The sequence below is a fragment of the Dendropsophus ebraccatus genome, chromosome 6 (genome assembly GCF_027789765.1).
Source record: "Dendropsophus ebraccatus isolate aDenEbr1 chromosome 6, aDenEbr1.pat, whole genome shotgun sequence".
NCBI classification, from domain to species: domain Eukaryota; kingdom Metazoa; phylum Chordata; class Amphibia; order Anura; family Hylidae; genus Dendropsophus; species Dendropsophus ebraccatus.
Genome location: NC_091459.1, coordinates 61,568,073 through 61,576,684, shown reverse-complemented (window position 1 = coordinate 61,576,684; position 8,612 = coordinate 61,568,073).

Here is an 8,612-nt window from a genome sequence, read left to right as displayed (position 1 = left end):
CCGGAGAGTCGGCTCCCTGTGTAAAGGGCCAGTCCATGGGGTCTCTCTCCTCTGCAGGAGTGCCACCGCCTGGAACGAGTGCTGTCCCCGGAGCGGGATCTGTACCCTCACGTCTGTCCCCGAGTGGAAGCGGATGCGGGCGGGCAGCTGTCATAATGCTGGGCCGCGGGCCGTGCCGCGAGGAGGGAGACGGCTGAAGAAACCGCTCAATCCGTGGAGTACCTGACGCGGACCTCGTCACAGGAGGGTTCGGGGTACCCGTGGACTTCCCCCGTTGGACAGGCATCAGGTATGGGGTAAGGAAGAAGTTCTGTGGCTGTTTCTGTGCCCCGCGGCCCGGAGCTCCACCAAAGTGCGACGTCACCGTGCCATCGCTAAGCCACGCCCCCATCTATATTTCTTTCTATCCTGTAGAGCATTCATTTTTGTTCTTAAGATTCTATTCTTTATAGCAAAATTGTTTTCAGAGGCTTCCGGTTCCGGCGCGCAGATGTAAGCAGTTTGTTGGTGGAGCTCTGTGCCGGGCGCTGCATATATCTGACCTCTCGCCTCCTCCACACCTGCCTTGCCGGTTTTCCCTAGTGGAAATCGGTATCAGAGCTATCGGACAGCATATGGAGAGATATCTGGTCCGGAGAGGCGTCACACTCATCGCAGCCAGCGGCCTTACCTCAGCGTGAGTCGGGGAAAGCCAAGATGGCGCCCGTCAACCCAGCACAAGACAGCCACACAGAGCAGTGCAGTCAGCAGCAGCTGCCAGGCGCCAGCGCTTCAGACTTCGATGCCGCAGGAGATCTTCTGATCCCAGGAGTACAACTCTCATGTAAGTCCCTCGCAATTGAAGTGGCGAAGGTACTCTGCCCTGATCTGAAAGCTTCACTGGAAGCCACCATATCAGCATCCCTGTCACAACTGCAGGGTGAAGTGGCCAAACACATGGGCCAAATCGCTGAGTTAGAGGAACGTCTAGATTTAGTTGAATCAGAACTGTCCTATGCAAAAACGAAGTTACAGCTATCGCAGAGAATGATTAAGTCCTTGCAAGACAAATTCGAAGATTTGGAAAATAGATCCCGGCGGAGCAATTTAAGGCTCGTAGGCCTCCCAGAGAACATTCCACTATTTTGTCTGCACCAAATCTTTGCTGAGGAGTTGCCAACTGTGTTAGGTATACTCTCTCCTTGCCTGGTTAAACGGGCTCACAGAATCGGTCCTCCCCGCACTTCTTCCAGCAAAAACGTTACACCTAAACCCCGACAATCTATCGCAAAGTACCTGAACTATGCGGACAAACAAGCTATCTTACAAGCCTACAAGAAGAATCAGTCGGATACCATGATTAGAGGCCATAAAGTTCTCCTGTTTAATGATTTTTCTGCCGAGAATTCCAAACGTCACAAGGCTTTTTCATACATCTGCACAGCCCTAGTGAAGAGACAAACGCATTTCTCCTTGCAATTTCCGGCCACCCTGCGCATCTTTAAACCTGATGGATCTGCAGAAATCTTCCATACGCCTGAAGATGCAGCGCACTACATGGGCATCTCAGAGTCACCTGCTACCTTGGAGAAACACAAGCGCCGCAGACACGACAGCCCAGACTCCCATCAGGATTCCATGGACTGACCGGGACTTTGCTACCCTTCTCAGGTTATATGCTCTTAGCTACCAGTACTCCTACGGTACTCCTTAGGTTTTCACAGTTATAATGATGCATAGTTTCATGATGCATAGTTACTTGGTGTCGCATGTTAATGGCCCACTCTACTTATCTTTCTAGTTAACGTCCTTATAGGCCATAATACTGGCTAATGTTTTTAGTGTGCGCCTGGACATGAGTGTTTCACCTGTCCTAGGCGAACTCAGTTCGATTTATTGTGTATTGGAGCGGGACCCCGAGATCCTCTCCCTTCCCGCGAAAAAAGTGAAGCCACTACTCATGCCTTTTCTCGTGTTGCCTTTAGTGGCTTTGTTCTCAGTTTCGCCAACAGGCTGTTGTAAGTTACTAGTTTTCAAGTTTTTTTTGTATTATTGCATGTACCTACATTGAATGTATTCTCTGTAATTGGGATGTATGTCACTGGCTCGCAGTCAAATGTCTCTCTCCCCACTGGCTATAGTTTAGTGTAGCATGAAAATTGTATCATGAAACGTGAAGGGTCTCAGATCCCCCACCAAGCGCTCTAAAGTATTGCGCCACTTACAACGTTTGAAAGCGGATATTGCTTTTCTCCAGGAATCACATCTCCATCATACTGAATTTTTTAGAATGACCAAGCTGTGGGTAGGAGAGACATTTGGCTTCTCAGCCGTGAACAGGAAGGGAGGGGTAATCTTACACAAACGCTTAACTTACTCAGTAGTTGACCAACAGGAAGATGGTGAAGGACGCATACATACACTAGTGTTGGACACGCCAGCAGGAAGACTTTTCCTATATAATATATATGGCCCCAACTCAGATAGACGCCTATTTTTTACCAAATTGGAGTCCCTCTTAATACAGGACGCAAACACTGACAAGATTCTATGCGGAGACTTCAATACTGTACTTAACAGTCTTGAGGATCGCAAAAGATCCAACATGGTGGTAGACTCATTTTTACAACCGCTGCTAGACTCTACTCACCTATTAGATAATTGGAGACACTCACATCCCATAAACAGAGAATTCTCCCACTACTCACATTCTCAACAAGCGTGGTCTAGATTAGACTATATTCTTATTTCGCCATCACTTCTGAACAAAACAGACCAATCCCACATCTATGACATGGTCATCTCTGACCACTCCCCTACAAGTATCTCCATTAGGGATGACATTCAGGTAGGCGCAGACAAGGTTTGGAGGTTTCCCACATACCTGGCAGCTGACATCAATTTCCAACAACTCCTCCTATCTTGGTGGATGGAATTTCTAGCAGATAACATTGGCCACAGGGACAACCCAGTTCTTTTTTGGGAAACCTCTAAAGCTGTCCTTCGGGGAAAGATTATTTCTTTTGTGTCCACCTCTAAAAAGAAGGCCACAGCATCGTACAACAGGGCTACTCAGATGGTGAGAGAAACTTACACGGCTTTCCTGACTCTGCCATCTGAGACTACCAAGGAAGCGTGGATGACGGCCAAACGAGACTTTGATATAGCACAAGATGCTCTTGAATCTTTCCGTAGAGACAACTATTTAGCTGATCTATACAGATTCGGGAATAAGTCAGGAAAGATGCTGGCCAACCTGGCCAGAGGACGTAGGAAGCCACAGAACATCAGCGCTATTAAAGACACTAAGGGGACCGTCCTAACTGACTCTAGGGCCAAAGCTGGGGTTTTTAAACAGTTCTATGAGGATCTATATCACATCTGCTGAGGTCCTAACAGTGATCAAGTCCCTAAACAACAACAAAGCCCCAGGACCCGACGGGTTCTCTAGGGAATATTTCAAAATATTAGCTGATGCCATAACCCCTGACATCACAACTCTGTTTAACGCTGTTCTACTAGAAGAGGCACATATACCTTCTGGAGATCTGGCCCACATAAAAGTGCTCCATAAGCCAGGAAAGGATCCCCTCTCCCCCACGGCATATAGACCCATATCCCTGATAAATCAGGACTTAAAAATCCTATCTAAGGTAATGGCTGACCGTCTTAGTAACATCATGCCTGACTTAATTGGAGAACAACAGACTGGCTTCATCAAGGGACGGTCAGCGGTTTCGAATCTTCGCACGGTCCTTGCTGTTCAGGCTACTGTCTCTAAGAGGTCATACTCCAGCCAGGCCCCAGCCCTCTTTGTGGTTGATGCAGAAAAGGCGTTTGATAACGTCAGCTGGGCCTGGCTGGACATGACCCTCAGCAAATTCGGCATTCAGGGACACTTTCCCAACTTCCTAAAAATATATACAAAAACCCATTAGCAAAAATTCATATACCTGGCATCCTCTCTGATCACTTTTCCTTACAAAAGGGTACCCGCCAAGGGTGTCCCTTATCTCCTCTCCTCTTTAATTTGGCTATTGAGCCCCTTGCCCAATTTCTCATACACTCTGACACCTTTAGAGGTATATCAGTCGGCACTCGGGAGATTAAAATTGCATGCTTTGCAGACGACACATTACTTTTCATGGATTCTCCCCAGGAGCACCTCCCAGCTTTATTGGAAGCCTTTACCCTTTTTGGCTCCTTTTCGGGGTACAAAGTTAATGTAGACAAATGCCAACTCCTTCCTCTAAGTCATACCCCAGACAAATCTAAACTCCCCCCCTCGGTTATCATAAATAATACCTTTATCACCTATTTGGGTATAAAAATAGGCAAATCACCACTCTCACTATACAACTTAAACTATCCCCCACTTATACACCGAATTGAACATGAACTTAGCAGATGGTCCTCCCTCCCCCTGTCCCATATGGGCCGCATTCACTTGATAAAAATGATGTCCTTCCCGAAGCTTTTATACCCCATGCAAACGATTCCACTTCTTATACGGCACAATGATATCACTAAACTGAAAAGTATATTTAACAAATTTATCTGGCAAGGCAAGAGGGTCCGCATAGCGTACGATGTTCTCTGTCTTCCTACTTTTGAAGGGGGGGTGAAACTGTCGGACATTAGACTTTATAATGTGGCTGCAATGTTTTGTCACGTACGTGACTGGATCCTATCTACAACATACTTCTCTAACTGTGGATTGGAGTCTCAGATGGTGGAACCATGGAAGTTATCTGCACTGTTACACACCAAATTGTCCCAGTTGCCAAATTCTGTAAAATCCAATTTACTCTTGACGGACACGATAGCAACGTGGAAGACGGTACGGAAGATGTTCAATCTTCCCTACTGCCTTTCCAAATATTACCCTCTATGGGGAGCGCCAGGTTTTCCACAGGGACAGTCTAATCCTCTATACAAAGAGTGGAGAGCTCGTCATATCAACTCATTTAACGACCTACTAAATCCATCCACAAATAAATTTCACACATGGCAATCTTTTGCTGACAAATATAACCTTACTAAGTCACAATTCCTGCAATTCTCTCAGGTGAAGTCCTTTTTTAATTCCCTGGTACTCCATAGTGATAATGTAGAATCGTCCAACCCCTTTGACTCTCTCATAGGCCCTCCCACGAGGAGAGACTCCTTATCAGACATTTATTGTCTCCTTAAACGATATTGTCAGAAGTCATTAGCTGCCAGAGCGTTAGGTTAATGGAACACCAAACTATCTAGAGCCGACCTATCCCTCCAAATGAAAACTGGTATCCACCATGTTAGACAATCTACCCCTAATGAATCCCTGAGAGAAATGCATTTGCATATTTTGCATAGGGCTACCTATGCCTTTAATCTGCCATATCGAGACACATCAATCATACACCTGGACAAGTGCCCGAAATGTAAATTGCCAGGAGCGGATCTAGACCATTGCATATGGCATTACCCACACATACAGACTTATTGGTCGGAGGTGCGCTACTTTATAAAATCTATATGGAACCTAGATATGGAACTGGATATGATGTCTTATATCCTCCATTATATACCGAAAGATCCCCCATTACCAGCCACAGACACTAGTGAACCCATTCCAACTGTAGCTACTAAAGGGGTTAATTTGGTCCTCCTAGCGGCACTAAAATGCATCCTTAAACACTGGATTCAGCCGTCCACCACAACCATTAATGAATTACTAGAGTACATTGATTCACTGTTACACCATGAACTCATATATCATCGTATTTCTTTTCCAAATGGAGGAAATACCTCCATCACTGGCCCTCCTCGGATAAGAGACTGGCACTAATGAAGCACTTTAAACTTACTGAATGGTATTGCCTAGAGGACCTTAAAGGCTCGCTAGGAAATCTTAAGGTTCCATGATACTCCTGTAGTTATAGTGTCAATAGAAAGAACCCTGTGACTACTTATATAACGTACGTTTCCTGAGCCCCTAGTTCCACCTCCATTAAAATCCCCTCTGTAGTCAAATTGGGTTTATGACTGCAATCTTGCTGGTATTGTCAGCCTTTTATGTAATGCGTTCCCCCTAGAGCCATGGAAATGGCTCACTACTCTGGTACATGCATAAAGTTTGGTTAAGTTTCCTAAAAATAAGACTCATTTTTCATGTCACCGGCCTATAATCGGTGTTCATCTCAGGTTCTGTGCTAACATATTATGCAGTTACCGATGCACTGCTTCGACCTCGTCGTCACTCCTTTCTTGCTAAATGCTCTTACTTATCATATGAGACATAACTACTTTGTTGTATTATTCTTTATTTGTAAAAATTTGACAAAATATGTCATGTCACTGTCATCCTTTATGCTCTGGTTTGTAATGAAAAACGTCAATAAAATATATATAAAAAAAAATTGTTTTCAAACTTACTATATTGTATTCTATTTATATTTTCCTTTGATATGTAACTGTATTGTTATTAATAAAATTAGAAAAATCCAATAAAAATATTTGGGGAAAAAAAGAGGCCTTTCAAATGCAATAAGGCCCTTGAAATCCATTCCAGCCAAATCCAGCCTCCAAAAGCCAAATGGCGCTCCTTCCCTTTGGAGTCTTACCCTGCATCCGCATGGCGCTTTATGTCCACATGTGGGGTATTTTCGTACTCAGGGGAAATTGCTCTACACATTTTGTGTTTTTTTTTTTTTAACCCTTTGTAAAATTAAAAAATCAATACAAGATCAATGATTTAGTGTAAAATGTTTAAAAAATTGACACTAAATGTTGGTCTAGCCATGATGGCAAGCTTCTAATGGTAATGGCAGCCATACCTATTTAGCTGGGGAAAAGGGACAATTTTTAATTTTGGGGGTATTAGGCCATTTATTAGTTTATAAGGTTGAAAAGGACAGGAGTCCATAAAATTCAACCTGTGTTGATCCATAGGGAGGCAAAAAACCCTCTTGAGGCAGACAACAGTAGCCTCATCACTGGGAAAAAATTCCTTCCCGGCTCCATAATGGCAATCAGAATAATCCCTGGATCAACGTTACCCCTGAAATAGTAAAGAGGGAAAGAATTTAGAAAATTCCAATAACTCCAATAACGTGTGGTACGCCTTGAAGCGATCCTGTATGCAGAGGACGGGGTGATCAGGACAGGTGTCACACTGGAAAACGGTGTCCTTCCTGATCCCCCTGTTACTACACACTTTGCACTTCTTCTTCGGTTTTCCAGTGTGGGGGACGTCACCTAGAAAATGTTGCCCTGGTGCGATACGGGGTCCTTCATATCCTGAAGCGCTGGGTCTGCTCCATTGCTACTAAATATTAGGGCTTTATTACTGCTTCTGATATTTTCGATCATGCCACAAGCTACAGTAGCTCGGGCAGTGAGCGACTGGAAGAGGGGGATGCTGGTTTAAAAGTTATCCCTGTACAGGTGGTAACCTTTATCCAGCAGTGGGAAGATCAGTTCCCAATTGATCTTCCCACTAACTCGGAGCATGGGGGGGGGGCACCTGGGGGCTGGATTCGGGTGTCCCTTCCTTCATACACTCTAAGGGTACGTGCACACTGCGGAATGGCGGCGGATACCCTGTTGCACATTCCGCAGCTGGCAACCGCCGGTGGACTGATGTGGGCGTGCACGTCTCTCTGCTCGTGTGACACTCAATTCTATGCACGGGCGGATTCCGCCTTCTGTCCAAAGGATGAACGTGTTCATTCTTTGGACAGACAACGGAATCCGCCCGTGCATAGAATTGAGTCTATGAAACGGGCGGAGACGCTCGCGCCTGCATCAGTCTGCCGGTGGGTGCCAGCTGCGGAATGCACAAAGGGTTGTCCTTCACCATTCCGCAGTGTGCACGTACCCTAAATCTGTAAGTGTACCCTGAGGTACTCTCACAGAGATTGTAGAATTTCACGCCATACCGTGATCTCTTATTGGGACGGTACTGGCGGAAAAGACGTGTCTGGGGGTAGCATACGCTACGCTACCCTCAGACACGTCACTGGATGATGATGATGAATGGAGGAAAAAAGGATCCCCCCCATTCATCCTCACTGGCTGTTTCAGTGTCAGAGGCAATAATAGCTTATGCGTTCTCCACCAAAAACACCCTGGGGGCCATTTTTATATGGGGATTGGTATATGGGGTATGTAAATGTGTAGTGTAAAACTTTATTTCATGTAGTGTAGTGTAATGTAGTGTTTTTTACGTTGTTTTAACATTAAGAAGAAAAAAACCTACAGCAACAAAAGGAGTTGTTGATAAATGCTGCACTTTTGTGCGGTACTTATCAGCAGACAGTGGCGGTAGGACTGTAGGTACGCCAAAAAGGAGGAGTTGCTGATTAGCAGCACACTTACGCGCAATGCTGATCAGCACTCAGCGGCGGTAGTGTGCGTAAAAAATATGGAAAAAAACCTCTCTACAACCCTATAGATACTGATAAGTGTATTATATACACTTATCAGCCGCTAGGGGGCAGTAGGACGCAAAAGCTGGAAAAAGACGAAGATAGATGACGCTGGAGCCGAAGAACGATGACAGGCTAATGGAAAAAGCCAAAGATAGACGAAGAGAAGAAGAGGACGCCGCAGTAGCTGGAAGACACAGCTCCGGACGCCGGGATCAGGTG